The following is a 21,430-nucleotide window of genomic DNA, read 5'->3' as shown; positions in this document are numbered from 1 at the left end:
CCCCATACAAATGCCTGGAAATTAACACAAAAAACAAAGAGATCAAACAGAAGATCCAACATCTAACAAACACACCTCCATCCCGCATCAGTGCAAATGTAAACTTTAACTCACTCAGCTCTGCAACAAGGCCCAAATCAATACAGAAGGCATTACAGATAACGTCCGAAAAACAAGAAACTTTTTTTAACATGAGCGCTGCAGCAAAGTTCAAACACCTCAGTCCGCCACCAGTCCTTTTCTTTTAGCGAAGTCCATCGCTTCCTCGGAAGACTCAAAATAAAAATGTTGTTCGTCATAAGTGAGACGGGCCGGATACAATAGTCCAAACTTAACCTTTGTCTTAAAAAGGGTCGACTTTATCTGATTGAACCCCGCTCTTCTCCTGGCTACATCCACACTCAGACCCTGATAGATCCACAGGATACTGTTCTAGTGGTGAATCATAATAGCATAATTCACACTGTTATCACACATGTCGTACCATGCCTCTGTAAGCTCGGCACACGAGCAGTTGCGCGGCTCTGCCCCTAGGGGGAGGTGTACTGGGAATGTACGGAAGTTTGTACTGGGCTCCACCCTTGGCTCCGCCCATGACTCCTCCCCCCCCACTGGCTGTATAAAGCATGGCAGTCGGAGCCTGCCTGCCAGTTCATCTAGAGTTCATCTCGTCACAGGCAGGCTCTGTTGTAAGACGATTAAAACCACTGTTCACTTTTAACCACGTGTCGCGTGAATTGATGGTCTCATCAGTTCTCCCATTTACAACTCCATATCTGCCTGGCCCACCATAAAGTACACTCCTTGTCCAGGTACCTGTGAAATCTCACCACCATTGCCCATGGGGGGGGGGGGTCTCCCATTCGCGGCTTCCTCGTGAGCGCTCTGTGAGCCCTGTCCACCTCCAAGGGTCATGAGAACATCCCATCCCCCAGCAGCTTCTCGAACATGCCTGCTATGTATGCCCCAGCATCCGCTCCTTCGACCCCTCCGGGAGACCAACGATTCTCAAGTTCTGCCGGCGGGACCTATTCTCAAGGTCCTCTACCTTCTCCAGGGGCCTTTTCTGCTGGTCCCTCAGCATTCCCACCTCCAGCTCCACCACTGTTTGGTGTTCCTCCTGCTCAGCCAGCGCCTTCCCTACTTTCTGGATCGGCCGGTCTTGGGCATCCAGCCTAAGTTCCAGCCGCGCAATCAATTCTTTAATCGGGTCCAAGCATTCCTGTTTCTGCTTGGCGAAGCCCTCTTGAATAAACTGCATCAGCTGCTCCTTTGACCGCTGGGTCGACAAGCCAGGGCCCCGGTCGTCCGCCATGCTTTCTCCCGCTGCAGCTTCAGCCAAGCCTTCTCTGTTGGCCTATTTCTTCCTTCACGACCACTTCTGGTCCGCCTCTCCATGCACTGATGTAGGAATCCACTCCACAATTGCCTCCACCATCAATTTACCGAATCAAGTCCGACAAAAAAAAATCGAGGGAAAAGGTCCAAAGATCCGACCCGAGCATGAGCCACCAAATGTGCGGCCTACTCCTTCATAGCTGCCACCGTCAGTCTTCCCTCCAGCTTTTGATGTAGTCAACCGCACCATCCTCTTCCAACACCTCACCACTTGAATGAGACTTGCATTTATACAGCACCTTTTTGACTGCTGGATGTCCCGAAGTGCTTTACGGCCAAAGTAAATATTTTTGAACTGATGTAATGTGGGAAACGCAACAATCAATTTTAGACTTTAAAGGTACTTCATTAGCTGTAAAGCGCTTCGGGACAATATAAATATAAGCCTTTTCTTCTTGTAATAACTTCATGGATTGGCTCCATCAGTTAACTTGTAAGAAACAATGATTTATTACAAGTACAAGAAACTATTTACAAGTGCTTTGAAATGGTTTTTCCATGCTCAGCTCTACGGTCCAACTGCTGGGACAAGTCCCAACACATCCCAGTGAATTCCCAACTCCCGTCCCCGATTGGGCTAGCAGGTCAGAAGACCCTTCCCTCCGAGAATATTCTTCAAAGGGGCTGGGGATAGCTACTGAACTTTGTTCGTCTGTCTGATAGTAAAAGTGAGAATTCACCCGAATGAACACAGAGTTTGTATGATGTTTGAAACCACACAGCAGTAAACCTAGTTCTGACTCCACAGCAAAGTGTGCAAAATGCACATTGGATGAAAACAGAATTGCATTTGGGGTGAAAAGGGGAATACATTTAAAAGGATGAAAGTTGTACATCAAATTAATGTCTGGTACAGAACAATACACGAAAGAAGAAGTGACGAGACACCCACCGGACACAAGAGTGCCTCAATTGCAGGTTTTGTAAATCAAACAACAGAATTGATTCAAAAACCATCCGTCAACAGGCAGGACAATTCCTAATAAGGAGTCAAATTATTTTTGGTTTGGTTTTTTTCACTATTGGAATTTGACTTAGCACGAGGGAGCTTCATTACATATTTAAGTTAGTAATGATAGTTTTCTGAAACAAATCATGAGAGAATAAAAGAGGAAGAATTTGCTTTACATGTCATTCATGTCAAAAGAAATTTGCAAAGTCCTTCACACGTAATTAATTACTTTAGAATTGCAGAGTTCCTGGGATTCTCCGAAATGGGGGCAGGGTGTCCATGTCGTTGTGAACGCCGTCGCGTATCACGTCTGCGCGAAACGGGCCCGGGCATGACCGATTCTGGACCCCACAGGGGGCCTGGACAACGCTGGAGTGGTTCGCAGCCTCCCTTCACGGTGCCAACTGGGCACCGCGCCAACCCGCACACGCGCAGTGGCGCTGCGGCAACCTGCGCATGCGCAGGGGACTTCCTCAATGTGCCGGCCCAGACGCAACATGGCGCGGGGGTTCAGGGGCCGGCCGCGTAACAAAATAGGGCCGGGGCTGGAGAGGCCAGCCCGCCACTCGGTGGGCCCCGATTGAAAGCACCCCCCCCCCCCCCCCCCTCCCCCCCCCCTCCCCACAGGCTGCCTCCTGACCCTGTGCGCAGAGTTCCCACCGGCTGCGAGCAGCTGTGGACGGCCCCAGTGGGACTCTGCCATTTCCGCATGGCCGGTCAGCCCATCAAGGCCGGAGAATCGGCGGCCCGGCGCCAAATACACCGGCGCAAATGGCGCCAATTCTCCGCTCCTCGGAGAATTGCGTGCAGGCATTGGGGTGGTGTGGCACGGTTGCGCCAATTCTCCGGCTCGGCGCGGGGCTCAGAGAATCCCGTCCGCCTCTCTGCCAAAGCTCCTCACACAAGGATCATCTGGATTAGCAGCATTGAGACGGTTGGCAAAAAGAAAGTTGGCCAGTGTATGTATTGCAGCAGAAAGAAAAGCGATAACTATTATATTTCAGATTCTGATTTGTGGCGACTGTTGCTGGAAGGCATTATCGAGATGTTTGAGAACTGTACCAATGATTTTACATATATTGTGACTCGTGTCACTCAGTTTCTGGTACATAGAGATGTTATAGATGGGCTCCTACCTGCAACTGTCAGCAGTCAAGAGATATCAGTCTTTCTTGGAGTGAATACGGGACTAAGGGGTCATGCCTAATGATGGAAATTCAGACCCAAGTTAACCCTTTTCAGTCAAGTCAGTTACTGACATGCAAGTTATCCAGGATATTGTAGATATCAACCTGCCTAAGTAATAGAAATGGAGAAGTAGATCTGTCACAAACAGCTGGGATTCTTTTCATTTGGCTCCAGAGAAGCCCATCATGTAAGCTATTGCCGCCAATAGTTTGGGAGGTCCTAGCCAGACATGTAACAACATGCTGATGGAACTACACTGATTACAGACAAGAACAAAATCTGGAAATATATATATGTATGAGTGGACATAGTGTTAACATCCATAGAATCCCTTAAGGATAGAAGGAGGCCATTTGGCCCATCATTTCTACACCAATCTTTCAAAAGAGCATCCACCTAGGCCCACTTCCCTACAACCCAACCTAACTTGAGCATCTTTGGACTGTGGGAGGAAACCAGAGCACCAGGAGGAAACCCATGCAGACAGGACAAGAACGCGAAACTCAAAACAGAGTGCCACCCCGAGGAATCCATTCCTCTGCAATTCAAAGATGCATCAATTTCCATCTTTACAAAAGGAAGAGGAATTGTCAAGCTTGCAGCAACAATTGAGGAATCTCCCTGCTGAGAAAATACTTGCAAGAATCCGGCTAAACTGCATCTCAAACAAGACCTCCTGCCAGTGAGCCAATGCAGCAAAAGAAAAGGTAATATTATAGTTGACATGGTGAATACTGCTCATCAGGTCCGCGAAAAATACCACGAGCAGAACTGCAATTTGTACTCAACATTCACTGTTAGTCGTGAGGGCCTAAGGAAGATGATGGCAAAATCTGGCTGTCCAGGAAAAAGAAAATCAGCACTTTGTACAGCAAATCAATTCAGGCAGTATGCTTGTTCATGTCCTGAATGATGGAGAGTCTTATGTTGCCTTCCCAGTCACAAATGGAATGAAGCAGGGTGGTGTTTTGGCCCCTACCCTGTTCAGATGATATTCTCAGCCATGCTTTCCGAAGCATTTTTGTGTTAGCAAAAGTAGCATCCACGTTTGATATTGTGCAAAAGGCAAAAGCTGAAATTTTCCGGCCATTCTTGCCGGCGTTGAACCCCCGACATGGTTTTTCAATGGCAGGGGATCCGTGCAAAGAGAAACCCCATTGACAATGGCCGGACCAAAACATCCTGCCAGTGGCTAACGATGGGCTGCCTCCATTGCCGCTAAAGTGTGGACGTACAGAAAATCCTGCCCAAAGTCTTCAATTCGAGGAGACAAGTTAAAACCAAAATTCACAAAGCTGTGGTTTGTGACTTTTTGCTGGTGACTGGGTCTTGGGCCAATGCAGATCTAGATGTGCAACATAACAGACCACAACTCATCTGCATGTGGTAACTTTCCCCTCACCATTAGCATCAAAAAAGACTGAGGACATGTACCAACCTGCCCCATAAAAGAAGAATGTGAAGTCAACTATTATAATCAATTGTCAATGGTTTGAAGCAGTTGACAAATTTACTTATCTTGTCAGCACCCGAGCCAGAATAGCTAAAGTCAGCGTTGCCTTTGGAAAGTTGCAAACAACTCTCTGAGGGCAAAGAGAAATAATAATTAATCATTTTCATATTTGTCACAAGTAGGCTTACATTAACACTGCAATGAAGTTACTGTGAAAATCACCTAGTCGCCACACTCCGACGCCTGTTCGGGTACAAAGAGGGAGAATTCAGAATGTCCAATTCATCTAACAAGCACGTCTTTCGGGACTTGTGGGAGGAAACCGGAGCCTTTCAACAAAAGTGAAGGTATAAAGAGTGCTTATTGGCCTTGTGGCTAAGATAAAGTGTCAGATCAAGCCAAGGTGAGGTGCCATGCCTTTTCTTGTCAGCTTTGATCTTCTATGTCTCTTGTGGAGACCATGAATTGGATTCAATTTGAATTGGTTTTTCGGAGAAAGTAATGATTAAAGGTTCGTCCTGTTCTGCTTGGCTTTGTAACTTTAAGGTATACGGAGCGGATCCTTCCCACTTCCTTATATGCTTGTGAGATGTGGACAGTTCATTCCAGGTATGCAAACAAACTATACTTGGGATGGTTGGGCTGACCTAGGAGGAGAGAGCGAGTCGGATAGGACTATTTTCGCCGGAGTTCAGAAGAATAAGAAGAATATAGAAACCTACAAAATGCTAACGGGACTACACAGGATAGATGCAGAAAGGATGTTCCCGATGGTAGGGGAGTCCAGAATCAGGGATCACAGTCTAAAGATATGGGTTAATCCATTTAGGACTGAAATGTGGAGAAATTACTTCACCCAGAGAATGGTGAACCTGTGGAATTCGCGACCACAGAAAGTAGTTGAGGCCAAAACAAGAAGGAGTTAGATATAGCTCTTGGGGGTGAAATGTATCAAAGGATATAGAGGGAGGAGGGGGGGGGGGGGGGGGGGGGGGGAGGAGGGTGCGTGGGAACAGGCTATTGAGTTGGATGACCAGCCATAATCATAATGAAAGGCAGAGCAGGCCCAAAAGTCCAAATGGCATAACCCTGCTCTTATTTTCTATGTTTCTTTTAAAAAAAAATTTATAGTACCCAATTCCTTTTTTTCCAATTAAGGGGCAATTTAGCGTGGGCAATTTAGCATGGCCAATTCACCTTCCCTGCACACCTTTTTGGATTGTGGGGGTGAGACCCATGCAGACACAGGGAGAATGTGCAAATTCCACACGGACAGTGACCCGGGGCCGGGATCAAACCCGGGTCCTTGGCGCCATGACAGTCCCCCCCCTAAGGCCAAAATTGAACTCAGTTCACTGGTGCTGCGAGATAGCAGTACTAGCCACTGTGCACCCATACCCCTCATCAAAGGTACCACTTCCTATGGATAGGACTGACCAACAGGAATTGTGAGCTTTACAAGTCCACCAATAACATGTGTCTGTCCAACATTCAACTGATCGTTCCGTGCTCACCCAGCCAATTAACCACCTTTAAACACATTGCAACTCAAACTTAACTTTATTCTAGTTGATGTCAGGCTCATCTTTGACCATGAAGGATGAACATGAGTAGAGAAAGAATATGAACCAGCAGTTTTTATCTTTAATAGTCAAGTTACTGACAGGAGTATATTTCTCTCCAGACAACAATGTAAAACTGTAAACATGCCATTTAAAAAAATATCTAGAATGGCAAGTAATCTGTCCGGAAGTATAACTAAGTACTTTTGGGAGTCTGTTATTAAAATATTCTGCTTTTGCTTGAACCACATCACAAAGTGACAAATGCTTTTTACAGCTCTTTTATCTAAATATCTACAGAGCCAGTACCTTGCCCTAACATGTCTGTTGCTTGTGTATACCGTAACCTGCCTTTTAAATACTATTCCTCCGAACTCACAAGAAGCCCAAGAACAGTTGTTTGTTTAACAGCAAAAATAATGGTGTCTGTGTGGATTTTGCACATTCTCGTTTTGTCTGTATGGATCTCACCCCCCACAACCCAAAAAGTTGTGCAGGGTAGGTGGATTGGCCAATCTAAATTGCCCCTTAAGTGGAAAAATAAAAAAACCCAGCTAAAACAATGATATTTTAATTTTTTACACGGCAAACTTCATATTGACATGTTTCCACAGACATGAATGGGCCTCATGCAGGCAGCTGCACTAGGTTTGAATTAGGGCACCTGGTGGCACTAGCATGGACTTGTACAATGAACATTTTCAGAGGATCACTGGCATTAACAGTTTCAATGATGATCCAGTCGGCACCTCAAACATCAAGGTCATACTTCGAGAAAAACCTGGGATTATTAACTCTCTCTGTGCTGCTTTTGGCTGGCACAACACTAACAGTTGGTTTGCTTGAAATGCAGCACCTTTTGGTTTAGCGTGGTGTTTATCAAACATTTTTACCAAATAGCCATCCTTTGTGACCCACGCCGGCCCACCTTCGCAACCCGAACTATACGACCCACCATTTTTTTTACCTTTAATGTGACAGCTGAGCCTGCTTGGTCCTCACGATCTCACTTGCTTTGTTATTCAATGTTACATTTCTGCTCAGGACATCAGCTGATGATACAATTTCTCACCGAATCCGTTGAAAAAAAAATCAAGAGATTTGACCTCTAACTCTTGGTAGTCTGGATGAGCAGAGAGATCTTTGTGTCCATGTACATAGATCCCTGAAAGTTGCCACCCAGCTTGATAGGGTTGTTAAGAAGGCGTACGCTGTGTTAGCTTTTATTGGTAGAGGGATTGAGTTTCGGAGCCATGAGGTCATGTTGCAGCTGTACAAAACTCTGGTGCGGCCGCATTTGGAGTATTGCGTGCATTATCGGAAGGATGTGGAAGCATTGGAAAGGGTGCAGAGGAGATTTACCAGGATGTTGCCTGCTATGGAGGGAAGATCTTATGAGGAAAGGCTGAGGGACTTAAGGCTGTTTTCGTTAGAGATAAGAAGGTTAAGAGGTGACTTAATTGAGGCATACAAGATGATCAGAGGATTCGATAGTGTAGACAGTGAGAGCCTTTTTCCTCGGATGGTGATGGCTAGCACGAGGGAACATAGCTTTAAATTGAGGGGAGATAGATATAGGACGGATGTCAGAGGTACGTTCTTTACTCAGAGTAGTAAGGGCGTGGAATGCCCTGCCTGCAACAGTAGTGGACTTGCCAACATTGAGGGCATTTAAATGGTCATTGGATAGACATATGGATGGTAAGGGAATAGTGTAGATGGGCTTTAGAGTGGTTTCACAGGTCAGCGCAACATCGAGGGCCGAAGGACCTGTACTGCGCTGTAATGTTCTATGTTCTGAATTCTCCCTCGATATACTCGAACAGGCGCTGGAATGTGGCGACTAGGGGCTTTTCACAGTAACTTCATTGCAGTGTTAATGTAAGCCTACTTGCGACAATAAAGATTATTAAAGCCATACCTCAAGAAAGCTTCTTTATGCCGCTTTGTTCCTGTTTTCAGCTTCTTCTTAATGGGTTATTTACCAGAGACCCTGGAATTCACACCAGCACTGCCAGCAAGTACAAAATGGACAAATCTGTGTTGCGCTCAGAGCCCGGGATGTCAGTGTACAGGGCAGGTCACCTGCTCTATGCCACAGCTTCTGGAGAGAAGACTATGAATTTTCAAAAAGAATATGCTCCTGGGTCAGTACGCTGACGTCAGGAAGCAGAGTCTGCCTCGCTGGTTCTGGGCCTGTGCACTGCTGAGGGCATGCACGTGAGACAGCCAGAATTCGGAAAGCCAGTTGCGGCCGGTAGGCACTTATTCCCGCCATCGGGAACACCGCGACCGATGGCTCCGTGACCCTCCCATGACCCACCCGTGGGTCAGGATTCGGAGTTTGAAAATTACTCAGTAAATGAAAATTTAGGAGGAAGAGAGTGAATTAAATCACTCAGGATTCATGCTCCAGGTTTGTATCTGTAAACCCTTCCATATGCGCGTGTGGACGAGATGTGATTGGGATCAGAAACGGTGATGATGCTCTCTTCAGCTGGATGACAGCATTGCCTGTAAGAGTACAGATAGGAATATAGCTACTCGGATGTTAGGATGTCAACTGGTTCAAGGAAAGCATGGAATGGCAGAAGTTTGAAGGAAAACATACCAATTATGGAATCAAAAGTAAATTGGATCACAGAAGGTGTAAGAATGTACACCAGACAAATTCTGTTGCATCAGGGTTAGAGAAAGAGGAAGTAAGAATTGGAACATTCCAACACTATATTTTCCCCATTTTCTCTCCTCATGAAACCCTCTGGTAATTTACCCAAGCCGCCATTCTTTGTGAATCACATTGGGTGGAAGTAAATTTCAATGGTAGTGGGTCATGTTAGGTAATTCGGGAGGAAAGTGGCAGATGGAGTATAATATGCGGAAGTGTGAAACCATCTGCTTTGGTAGGAAGAATCAAAATGCATTCTTTTTTAAAAAAAAAGATGAGAGATTAGTAAATGTTGGAGTTCAGAGGGATTTGGATGTTCTACATTAATCATTGAAATTTAACAAATGTTCTTTTCTTTTCATGTACTAAATGACCTTGGTACACATGACAATAAACAAATCCAATCCAATCCAAATGGGCAGGATTTTGTGGAGCCCCCAAGATTGGGATACATGACATATGCGCAGGATAGGTGAATTAGGCGGGATGTGAAATTTCCCAACATCGAATGGAGATGCAGAGATAAAGTCAGCAGCACCTTTGAAGCACAGCAGGTCTCACACTGGCCTGTGGCAGGTTCGTACTCTTTACACATTTGCATCCCATGAATATGCAATAGCGTAAAACTTAAAAAATAAAGCCCTACCTTCAAGATAAAGTCAGAGGCACTTGAGAATCCGTTTGGACCCGGTTCGCATTTTATTTACAGTTGGCTTTGTGTGGTTGTTTCTGAGGTCTGTACCTTTCTTTGTCGAATTATACAGCATAAAGAAGGGCGGCTCAGGATTAGCAAGAGAAGGTCAGGGATGGGCGGGAGGGGAGCGGAGTGGCCCTCAAAAAGAGTGGAAAATTAGCTTGTTTACACCATCAACCAATTAATCAGGCAGGTAGTGGGGCTCCCCTTCTCATTCTCAATTCCAAAATCCCTCACGTCTTTGTAGCCACATCGGGAAGCCATCATGTTCATGGCGTTGGGTGTTGCAATATTACAGTCCCATCTGCCAAATCCAGCCCCAGAATTTTCTGGTGTGGTCTAACCAAGGTTCAATACAAGTTAAACGTCCCTTTTCTACTTTTCAATTCTATTCCCATAAAAATGAACTCCAGTCATTTGTTTACATTTTTATGGTCATTTTAACTTCTCTTAGCGCAGCACGGTGGTGCAGTGATTAACACTCCTGTCTCACGGCACCGAGGTCCTAGGTTCGATTCCGACCCTGGATCACTGTCCGTATGGAGTTTGCACATTCTCCCCGTGCTTGCGTGGGTTTCGCCCCCACAACATAAAGACGTGCAGGGTAGGTGGATTGGCCATGCTAAATTTACCCTTAATTGGAAAAAATGAATTGGGTACTCTAAATTCATAAAAAAAATAAAAAATATATTTAAAAAAAATTCTCTTGCTACTTATCTATAACAACAACAACATGTACCAGCCTCCCCGGACAAGCGCCAGAATGTGGCGACTAAGGGCTTTTCACAGTAACTTCATTGAAGCCTACTCGTGACAATAAGCGATTTTCATTTTCAACATGCATTTATAAAGCACATTTAACATAATAAAATTCCTCATGGTCATCCCAGGATTGTTGCAAAGCAAAATTTGCCAGCGAGCCACACACAGACATATCACGACAGACAGCCAAAATCTTTGTCAATAGTGTTACTTTTAAGTAACATCTTAAAAGAAGGAAATGGAGGGAGATAGGCGTAAAGGTTTAGGAAGGGAATTCCAGAGCTTGGGGCCCAGGCAGCTGAAGGCACATTCATCAACGCCGAGATAATTACAATCAAGGATGCTTGGGAGGTCAAGAATAGACGAGCATAGATATGTTGGAAGGATGTGGAGCAGGACGAGATTACAGACAAATGGGGGAAAGGCTACAGAGAGATGAGGATGAGAATTTTAAAACAAAATTGTTACTTAACTGGAAGCCAATGTAGGACAGCAAAGACAGGGCTGACAACGTGAACAGAATTTGGTAAACGTTAAGACATGGCAATAGAATTTTGCATTGAAGTCTAGTGAAATAAACTCCCAGTCATAAAACCCAATCAAAGCTTTTAAATCTCGTGATTAATCTGTATAAAAGCAATCTTCTCTTCAGATCTTGCAACAAAGACTGCTAAGTATTTAATGACTCTATAAACCATCAAACTATGAACATAGAACTCCCTGCTGCGATAACTATAGCTTTTGAAACTCAGCCAAGCATTCATACATAATGAGAGCCCTTGGGAAATGTTAACAAAGATCTCTATTGCAACCACATGACTAGATGCTGCTGATTCTTTCTAACCTGCAGATGGCTTGTCAATCAAAGCAGTCCAGAAAACATAAAAAAAACTTTCAAATTTTTTAAATAGTTTAAAGAACAGGGGCTTCAAAAGTCTTCAGATCATGACTGTTACAGACCTAATCTAACCTTCAAAAGCACTTACATCTACTCCATCAATTCAAGACTCCTAAACTGTTAGTTAAGGTCCATACAACAACCAAAATGGGGTCTGTTTTTAGCCCAGGACGGAGCTCAAATCCCTAAATAATTTTGGGTTTTCCTCCTGTGTGAATCACAGACCCCTCATCCCTCCCAGCAAAATGGGATCTGATCGAAATGTTTTAAATGTTTTCTTAAGTTCACAAGGTCTTCCCGAATCTGCAAAGATCTGGTCCATTATTTCATTCGCCCAGTTTGTCCATCTACCTTCTGACAATGCAAACTTCCATAGCAGTGCTTCCTCTGTGCCTTTCTGTTTCCTAATTCCACCCACCAGGGTTTTAAGATAATAGATACAATGCACTAAACTGTACGGATTTCATTTTCTGTATTTCTGCTCTAACTCCTAGCCCCATCCCTAGAAAACAGGAGAATCCTTACCTTTCAACTTATTAACCTCCACATTCAATTGGTCATCTTTCTCCATTCCCGCCACTTTCACTATGATGCCACCTCCACTCCCCTTTGAGCATTCTAAAGGGACTCTCTAAAATACCCTGGCTCACTCCTCAATCACATTCTTCCTCCTCCCTAGGTACCTTCTCATTTAAGCGCAGGAGATGGAACATCTGCTTTTTTACCTCCTCCCTTCCTACCATCTCAAAGAGCTGAAACCACAAATTACTTCTTCGGTCCTAACATACTATATTTGCTGTTCCTGATTTGACATTAGGGATATCAACTGCAGATTAGGTGACTGCTTAGTGGCACATCTCCATTCAGTCCACAAGTGTGTGACCCCAAGTTTCGGTTTGCCTCTGTGCCTCTCTCTTGCTCCTATACTGTTCCAATAAAGGTTAATGTAAGCTCAAGGAACAATATCTCATCTTACGTTTCAGGACGTGTACACCCTTCTGGACTCACCAATTTTAGATCATAACCCCAACACCATTTTTCTTGTTTTCCCTGTTTTTAAATCGCTGCTGCTACTGATTATGGTTCTGTTATCCCATCTATACTTTGATCCATAATCCCCGCCTTTTTTTGTGCACCATCATTTATTCTCTCTTGCTCTCCACCTTCCATTTGGCTCTTTCCCCTTTCCCCGTCTCCTTATTTTCTTAAAAGCTTTACACCACCAACTTTTTTGAGTTCAAGAGCAGCACAGTGGTGCAGTGGTTACGGTGCCTACGGTGCTGAGGACCTGGGTTTGAACCCTGGCCCTGGGTCATTGTCCGTGTGGAGTTTGCACATTCTCCCAGTGTCTGCGTGGGTGTCACACCCCAACCCAAAGATGTGCAGGGTAGGTGGATTGGCCACACTAAATTGCCCTTTAATTGGAAAAAAATAATTGGGTACTCTAAATTTATTTAAAAAAAACTTTTTTGAGTTCCAGTGAAAGATCACGGGCTGGATTCTCTGTTTCAGGGACTATGTTCCCATGCCGTCGTGAAAACTGTGTCATTTTACGCCCGAAAAACTGGCGTCAAAAGACACATATTCACTGCCCTGCAGGAGGCTAGCAGGGAGCCGTCATGAAGCTCGCAGCGCCCACTGCGGATAAGGCCCACTGCACTTCCGGGTCAGAGGCCACGCATGCGCACGGTGGCAGCCTCCAGTGGCCGCACCGTGCTCCATGGCGGATTCAGACCGCGGAGCTGGACCGCGGAAATAGTGCCCTCGATCGACCATGCGGCCCGAACCAGACCGCCTGCTCAAAAATACACCGGTCACATATGAGGCCCTCCCCCCCGCCCTCCGATCAGCCCGCCGCCGATCATAGCGTCCGCCGACGGAGTCCGCAGCCGCCACACGAGTATTCCGAACGGCATGACCATGTTAGATCTACACCATCGGGACTTTGGCCGGTCGAGGGACGGGGAATAGTGGGGCGGGCCTCTGGCCATGGCTGCAGGTGGGGGATATGCGGCGTGTCGTACTCGGGGAGTACGGTATTTTTCGGAAGCTGGAGAATCGAGGAACCAGCGCCGGTCCCGATTCCATGCATGGAACTGGATTCCCCGCCCCGGCACCAGACACGATTTCAGCATCGGGATGCAGAGAATTCAGCCCCCGATACCTGAAATTAACTCTGATTCTCCATAGATGCTGCCAGACCAGCTGAGCATTTCTAGTATTTTCTGTTTTTATTGCACATTTCCTGTACTGACTCGGGTGTAATTCAGATGCTATATATAACAGCACCCCCTGCTGTTGAAAGTCACAGTTGAAAGAAGACAAGCCTTCATATTTTTCCAAACAAGCAAATTCCCCACATCCAAATGAAAAACTCTGAACAATCCTTCCCACACAGTTAAAGAGAACTGAATTAAGGAAGTGACCAGATTATTGTTGGGTACATAATGCACAAATGTTGCTTCTGCTCACGAACATCAATTCAGGCTGAATTCAAATATGACCATTTATCGATCACACAATAAATGTTTTAAATAATTTTGTAGTTTGTTACAGGGAACAGGGAAATAATTGCAGGTTATTTGGTCACCGCAGCACTTTTTTACATTACAGGTTTCCAGTCTTTTCTCCATTAATATCCTTATTTCCCAAGTAAATACCACTCACTTTAAAACAACTCAATTTGTTTTTAAAATTAAGGATTTTTCTGGAGTTAATAGGGAGATACTATTTACTTTACTATTGAAGTTGGAGCTGGGAGGGTGGGGGAATGGGGGAACATTCTAAAATTAGGATTAACATTTTTTAAAGGATGAGGAGAGGGGGCAGCGCCGTGGCGCAATGGGTTAGCCCTGTTGCCTCACGACGCCGAGGTCCCAGGTTCGATCCCGGCTCTGGGTCACTGTTCATGTGGAGTTTGCACATTCTCCCCGTGTTTGCGTGGGTTTCACCCCCACCGCCCAAAGATGTGCAGGGTAGGTGGATTGGCCATACTAATTTGTCCCTTAATTAGAAAAAAATGAATTGGGCACTCTAAATTTTTTTTAAAAAAGGATGAAGAGATAGATTAAGTCAAACATTGAAAAAAAAAATTTTCTGATAAATTTAGAGTACCCAATTATTTTTTTCCAATTAAGGTGCAATTTAGTGTGGCCAATCCACCCACCCTGCACATCTTTGGGTTGTGGGGGCAAAACTCACACAAACACGGGGAGAATGTGCAAACTGCACACGGACAGTGACCCAGAGCCGTGATCGAAACTGGGACTTTGGTGCTGTGAGACAGCAGGGCTAGCCCACTGCGCTGCCGCAGATTAAGTCAAACATAGCCAAACAGAGGGTAGTGAGAGCATGGAATCCTTTACCACAGGAAAGGATGTGTCGACCATGGAGTCTGTGTACTGCTGTTTTCTCCCAGGATTCTAATTGATTTTGCATCTAAGACTGTGATCCATATATTTTTTTATAAATGTTTTTATTTGGGTTTTTGAACAAAGTATATTTATCGTTATGTACACAGAATAAGATATATAGAAAAAAAAGCACACACAAACATACCAAAAAATAAATAAAAACAACTGGTAGGGTATTATGCACCAGCTCAAAAGCAGCAACCCTGTACAATTGGCAATATTATTTTTAACAGCGCAGTACGGGCCCTTCGGGCCTCGATGTTGCGCCGACCTGTGAAACCATCTGAAGCCTATCTGACCTACACTATTCCAATTTCATCCATATGTCTATCCAGCGACCACTTAAATGCCCTTAAAGTTGGCGAGTCTACTACTGTTGCAGGCAGGGCGTTCCACACCCCTACTACTCTCTGAGTATAGAAACCGCCTCTGACATCTGTCCTATATCTACTACCCCTCAATTTAAAGCTATGTCCCCTCGTGTTGGTCATCACCATCCGAGGAAAGAGACTCTCACTGTCCACCCTATCTAACCCTCTGACTATCTTATATGTCTCTATTAAGTCACCTCTCAGCCTTCTCCTCTCTAATGAAAACAACCTCAAGTCCCTGAGCCTTTCCTCGCAAGACCTTCCCTCCATACCAGGCAACGTCCTAGTAAATCTCCTCTGAACCCTTTCCAAAGCTTCCACATCCTTCCTATAATGTGGTGACCAGAACTGCACGCAGTACTCCAGGAGCGGCCGCACCAGAGTTATGTACAGCTGCAGCATGACCTTGTGGCTCCGAAACTCAATCCCCCTACTGATAAAGGCTAGCACACCATATGCCTTCTTAACAGCCCTATTAACCTGGGTGGCAACTTTCAGGGATTTATGTACCTGAATGCTGAGATCTCTCTGTTCATCTACACTACCAAGAATCTTGCCATTAGCCCAGTACTCTGCATTCCTATTACTCCTTCCAAAGTGAACCACCTCACACTTTTCCGCATTAAACTCCATCTGCCACCTCTCAGCCCAGCTCTGCACCTTATCTATGTCCCTCTGTATCCTATAACATCCGTCAGCACTATCCACAACTCCACCGACCTTTGTGTCATCTGCAAATTTACTAACCCATCCTTCTACACCCTCTTCCCGGTCATTTATAAAAATGACAAACAGCAGTGGCCCCAAAACAGATCCTTGCGGTACACCACTAGTAACTGAGCTCCAGGATGAACATTTGCCATCAACCACCACCACCAGGCATCTGTTTGTGTGTGTGTGTGTGTGTGTGTGTGGGGGGGTAGATATACATTCAGGGTGCCGGAGAAACAATTACAGAGGGCAATACGCGAATGGGTCTGGTGTTGGTGTTGTCACTTGCTTCTCCTGGACGGATTTCGCTGCCGTTGTCGTCACATGTTCATCTCTGCTTCAGCCGTTCGTCCCGTGTTTAGTTTCCTCCTTCCGGCTATCATTCCCCTGCCTCTCCCCTACCTCCCTGGTTCTCCTCTATTGTTCCCTGTCTCCTCACTCTTCCCCCCCCCCCCCCCTTCTGCCACCTTCCCCCCTCCCCTTCTCCTGTGGTTCGCCTTTCTTAGGTTTAGCTGTCCGCAGCCCCCCTCCCTCGGTCTATCATAGAACATACAGTGCAGGATGCCATTCAGCCCATCGAGTCTGCACCGGCCCACCCAAGCCCCCACTTCCACTCTATCCCCATAACCCAATAACCCCATCTAACCTTTTTTTTTGGTCACTAAGGGCAATTTTTCATGGCCAATCCACCTAACCTGCACACCTTTGGACTGTGGGAGAAAACCGGAGCACCCGGAGGAAACCCACGCACACACAGGGAGAAAATGCAGACTCTGCACAGACAGTGACCCAGCAGGGAATGGGACCTGGCGCTGTGAAGCCACAGTGCTAATCACTTGTGCTACTGTGCTGACCTATCCCTCCCTCTCATGCATTGGCTACTTTCCCCTGATTCTTGGCTACCTGGCTATTCTTCTGCTTGTTTGTTGGCCACAAACAGGTCCCGGAACAGTTAGGTGAATGGCGCCCACATTCTGTGGAAGCCGTTGTCTGATCCTTGGATGGCAAATTTGATTTTCTCAATTTGGAGAAATTCTGTGAGGTCGGACAGTCAGTCTGCAGCTTTCGGTGGTACTGCTGACCACCTGCCGAACAGGATTCTCTGGCGGGCGATCAGGGAGGCAAAGGCAAGTGCGTCCGCCCTCCTCTTCAGGAACAGATCTGGCTGGTCTGATACTTGAAGACCGCCACTTTCGGGTTGATCCATATTCTTAAATAATTCTCGGAACTAAATTTTCTGATCGGTTTTGTTTGAATCGGAACTAATGATCAGCTTTAAAATAATGCTAATCATAATATCTAGGCTTAAAATGGGGAGATATTTTCCTTGGATTCCCTTTTGATTGATTTAGCTTTTATATTTAGTATTCTTGTTCAGGATTCTCCAACAAGAGGAAATAATGGTTTATCATCAATCCTGTGTGAAGATTCATAAAAGCAAGGTACAAGATTTTGAATTTTTCCAGACAAAGCCCCAAACAGTTACATATTGTGGTGATTGTTCCTTTAAAGGGCAACACAACAGAGTAGGGTCACCTGGCTTGGGGGACCAATTGGGAGTGAGAGTGAGTAATCACCCAAAGGGTGGAATCCTTCCTTAGGCAGAAGGCATGGAGTGGACTAGGGCAGCTGTGTGACTGCTGTACTGCTTTTCTTATTAATAAATAACTTTTGTGTTTCTAATGAAGCCTGTGAAAGTGCATCATTCCATCTCACGATAGAATTATCATGAGACTACCTCTGACCCGACACCAGCGGGAATCTAGTTGTGAATTGAATCTGAGAAAAATACTCACCAGTATGCCTCTCTTTGGGCAAACAGACCCTGAAGGACAGATGCAGAAGAACCCGGAGTTGGCTGGCGGCGTCAAAAGTTTAAAAGCATATATAGAGAGAGAAAAAAAAAAGGAGAAAGTAACCCTGCAAAGCAAGAGCTGTGGCTTTAAATTCAAGTTAAAAAACAGAATTGGTGCAAAGAGCAAACAAAGAGAGAAGGCAGTGCTTTTCGTAAACAAAATGGCCAAAGTCAGCTGCAGCATGCATCCAGAAGTGCGGGAATATCAAGGGGATGATACAGGTTCCCGGTCGGGGCAGAGCCTGTGGAGGGCCCGTGGCAGCAATCCTGCTCTGATGGACTTCAAGCAAATAGGAAAAGTCCTCAGCCATTTTTTTTTTTTTAAAAGTTAAAAAGTTGTAAAAGCAGCAGTTTCTTGGCCCTCAAGTGTCATTGAAATTGACAAGAAAAGTAGCACATCAAAGTAAGAGGGAGAAAAAAAAAAGGACTCTCCAAATGGCCAGAATAAAAACAACTACAGAGATCACAAAACAGGCTTTCCATCACCAAAAGTTGAAACTTTAAAAGTTTAAAAAAGAGCAGCCAGGATTGTGCCAAAACATCAGAAGTGTGGGAAAAACAGAGAGAAAGCCTACAGCTGCTGACAGCTCAAAAAATGACAATTCTAAAGTGGCATTTAAAGTGGCAACCACAAGAAGGAACAAACGGCTGTGGACAGGAAAATTTGCGAAGATCCCAGGTCGAGGGCAACTCTCAAAAAGGTCCATAAGCAACTGAAGACCTGAGGAGGCAGTGAACATCCTAGAAGGAAGGCAACAAAAGGCTCGAGAAGGAGGGCAATGAAAGACTCCAGAAGGTGGGCACTGAAAGACAATAAATGACCAAATGAAGGGCAATGACTGAATTGCAGAATGGAAACAAGTCAACATTTTGTCCAAGACAGACCTGACCAACAGTGAAGGCAAAAAGGGCTTGGCTGAAGATAAAACAAGTAGAAATAAAGGTTCTACTGTAAAACGTACATGCCTAGTAAGAACGTGATGGAGTCCCCTGGGACGAAACACAGAAATTAAAGACTTCAGAAAGAAACTAGGAAGTGTTGAACGTAAAGAGGAATCAGCAAAATGAATTTAAACTGTAGACATTAAAACAGCGAGATTAAATAACTGACAGCAAGCAGCACAGTGACACATTGGTTAACACTGCTACCTGATGGTGCCAAGGATCCAGGTTTGATCCTGGCCTAGGTCACCACCCGAGTGGAATTTGTACATTCTCCCAGTATGTGTGGGGGTCTCAACCCCATAACACAAAGGTGGATGTTGTCAATGTTGATCTTGTTGAATTAAAGGTGGATTGGCCACGCTAAATTGCCCCTCAATTGTAAAAAAAAACAATTGGGCACTTTAAAGTTATATTAAAAAAAGAAAGGGATTTCAATCTCGAGACTGTTTGGGGTGACTTAACACACAGCAAGATCATGCTGAAATGGGACCTGGTCAGTTACCTACCTGCTTTCCCACCCTCCTCCCCAAAGTTCACACGTTTAAGTGAAGGTTGTATTACTCGCCATGCTGGATGCTCTGGACTGTGGAGCCTTAAAGGACAGAGGCCACTGCCAGTTAACGTGCGTCACTCTTGCTTTGGAAAATGGCAGCTTTACTATAAATTAAATACTTTAAACAAAAATGACTGACAGCAAACTTGAAAATAAGTTGCAAAAATTTACAAAATGGTAGAACAAGCCAAACTCCATGAAAAATACAACTAGAAAATAAGAAATCATTCAGTGAAGAATTGAATTGGGAGAATAAGAGCTTGAAGAAGGAAAGCTTGGCAATGAGCAATTAACCAAAAGGCTAAAACACTGGAATTGACTGCAGAATCAACAATTCAGACAGAGAAAGAAACTGAGATTATCTGCTAGAACAAGATTGCTGAAATGATCAAATGAAAAGCACAAGAACCAATATGATTAAATAGTCGATGAAAAAAGATGCTGAATTGAAAAGAGAAGCGAAGAAACTTTATCACACAACCCAAGTACCTGAAACAAAGTACTACGACCACTCCTTCACACGTGACAGACCTAGATTGTGAAAGAAGTGGTAAGACTATATTTGGAACTGTACATTGCTAAAGCCTACCAAGATCTCAGCAATGAGCCTTCACCATTGCAACAATAAAAAATCCCATTGTAAGTACATATGACATGGTGTAATAATATGAAACTTTGGTAGTGGATCAAGTTAGATGCCCAGAATTATTGGCCCCGAGACCAGACCTCTGCTGAACCAAGAGACATGGAGGAACTGATAGTTCATAAACATGTGGATCACTTGTGAAGTAGAGAGACGCTCCAGGAGTTATGTTGCCATCAAGAAATGTTTTAGAGCCTGTAAGCATCAAAGAACCTGATTCACCTGTTATAGACATAACTCTTGTGGAAACAAGTAGTAATCAATTGCTTGTACCAGAAGAGGTACCTGTTATTGCAGTTCCTGTCAATGTTGATCCTGTTGAATCATCCCAGACTATACAGTGTGCCAGTCTACAAGAAACAGAAAACCCCCTCAAGGACTATTCATAATTGTCCAACTCATGTCTATAATGCTTATTTAGAATAGAGTAACATAGTTATTAATGATAATATTAAGCCGGAGGAATGTGATGATTGTCCCTTTAAGAGCAACACAGCAGAGTAAGGGTGGGTCACCTGGCTTGGGGGAGCAATTGAGAGTAAGGGTAGGTAACTACCCCAGGGGTGGAGTCTTCTCTTAGGCAGAAGACATGTAGGGGCCGAGGGTAGCTGTGTGGCTGCTGTACAGTTTTTCGTTTGTGTTTCTAATGAATTCTGTAATTCAATTCAGTAAGTTTTAAAGTGCTGGTGAACAAGGATAAGAGTGGTCGGAGGGTGAATGTGCTAAATTGGGGGAAGGCTAATTATAACAATATTAGGCAGGAACTGAAGAGCCTAGATTGGGGGCGGATGTTTGAGGGTAAATCAACATCAGACATGTGGGAGGCTTTCAAATGTCAGTTGAAAGGAATTCAGGACCGGCATGTTCCTGTGCGGAAGAAGGATAAATATGGCAAATTTCAGGAACCTTGGATAACGAGAGATATTGTAGGCCTCGTCAAAAAGAAAAAGGAAGCATTTGTCTGGGTTAGGAGGCCGGAAACAGACAAAGCCTGTGTGGCATACAAGGAAAGTAGGAAGGAACTTAAGCAAGGAGTCAGGAGGGCTAAAAGGAGTCACTAACAAGTCATTGGCAAATAGGGTTGAGGAAAATCCCAAGGCTTTTAAAATGTTCATACAAAGCAAGAGAGTAGCCAGGGAAAGGGTTGGCCCACTGAAGGACAGGCGAGGGAATCTATGTGTGGAGCCAGAAGAAATGGGTGAGGTACTAAATGAATACTTTGCATCAGTATTCACCAAATAGAAGGAATTGGTGGATGTTGAGTCTGGAGAAGGGTAGATAGCCTGGGTCACATTGAGGTCCAAAAAGATGAGGTGTTGGGTGTCTTGAAAAATATTAAGCTGGATAAGTCCCCAGGGCCTGAT

The 21,430-nt window shown here is 44.9% G+C and overlaps 1 protein-coding gene across 11 annotated transcripts in view; it reads right to left on the bottom strand.

Annotated features, from left to right (window-relative positions):
- The window catches only part of dlgap1a (discs, large (Drosophila) homolog-associated protein 1a), a 1,116,163-nt gene that overhangs the window by 153,540 nt on the left and 941,193 nt on the right, over positions 1 to 21,430 (bottom strand). The window lies entirely within an intron of this gene.

The sequence above is a fragment of the Scyliorhinus canicula genome, chromosome 10 (assembly GCF_902713615.1).
Source record: "Scyliorhinus canicula chromosome 10, sScyCan1.1, whole genome shotgun sequence".
Taxonomy (NCBI): Eukaryota; Metazoa; Chordata; class Chondrichthyes; order Carcharhiniformes; family Scyliorhinidae; genus Scyliorhinus; species Scyliorhinus canicula.
The sequence above is the reverse complement of the archived record's forward strand: the minus strand, read 5'-3'. Positions and strand labels throughout refer to the sequence as shown.